Raw genomic sequence first — 663 nt, 5'->3', positions numbered from 1 at the left:
CAGCCAGGAGCTGGGGGGGTCTCAGTGTTGCGGGGCGTTGGGCAAGCGCGGCGTTTGGAGGATAATGTCAACCCTTGTACCGTGTACGAGCAAGAAGAGCCCGTGTTCAAAATGTATAATCGTTTTTGAGGGAGGAATGGATCCAGCACGGGCAACACCTGAGTCACTCTCGGGGAAGTTTAATTCTTTTGGGGTTGCTTCTTTCTTAAAATATATTTCTATATATTTATATAGTTACTAGCCAATTGCCCATCAAGAATGAGGAGGGGTTGGGGGGATGGAGTGCCGCCACCTAATGCCCCATGCTGGCGCTGTTCTGCCCCTTGCAGGGAGCAGGGTGGGGGAGCCAAGGCCAACAGCACTGCTGGCCCTGGCTCCCCCACCCCCGACAGGTCCTCAACGCAGGTTCGGGATCATGGCAGTGCTGCCCTATGCCTAGAGCACTCTGATTGGCTGTTTCCATCAGCCAGAATGCAAAAAAAGCATTAGGGACAGACAGACAGATTTAGACTTTTATAATATTGAAATATATATACTAGCAAATTGCCCATCATGAAGGACAGGGGGGCAGGTGGGGATGGAGCGCCACCACCCAGTGCCCCACACTAATGCCATTTTGACTCTGGCCCTGTGCCCCCCCCCACCCAGTCCCCCAACCCGCCT

The 663-nt window shown here is 53.5% G+C and overlaps 1 protein-coding gene across 1 annotated transcript in view; it reads right to left on the bottom strand.

The window, feature by feature from the left end:
* TMEM87A (transmembrane protein 87A) overlaps positions 1-663 on the bottom strand; it is a 36,222-nt gene that overhangs the window by 34,565 nt on the left and 994 nt on the right. The gene's annotated exons all lie outside the window — the stretch shown is intronic.

This window comes from Alligator sinensis, unplaced genomic scaffold (genome assembly GCF_000455745.1).
Source record: "Alligator sinensis unplaced genomic scaffold, ASM45574v1 scaffold1336_1, whole genome shotgun sequence".
NCBI classification, from domain to species: Eukaryota; Metazoa; Chordata; order Crocodylia; family Alligatoridae; genus Alligator; species Alligator sinensis.
This window is presented reverse-complemented; position numbering and strand designations above follow the sequence as displayed.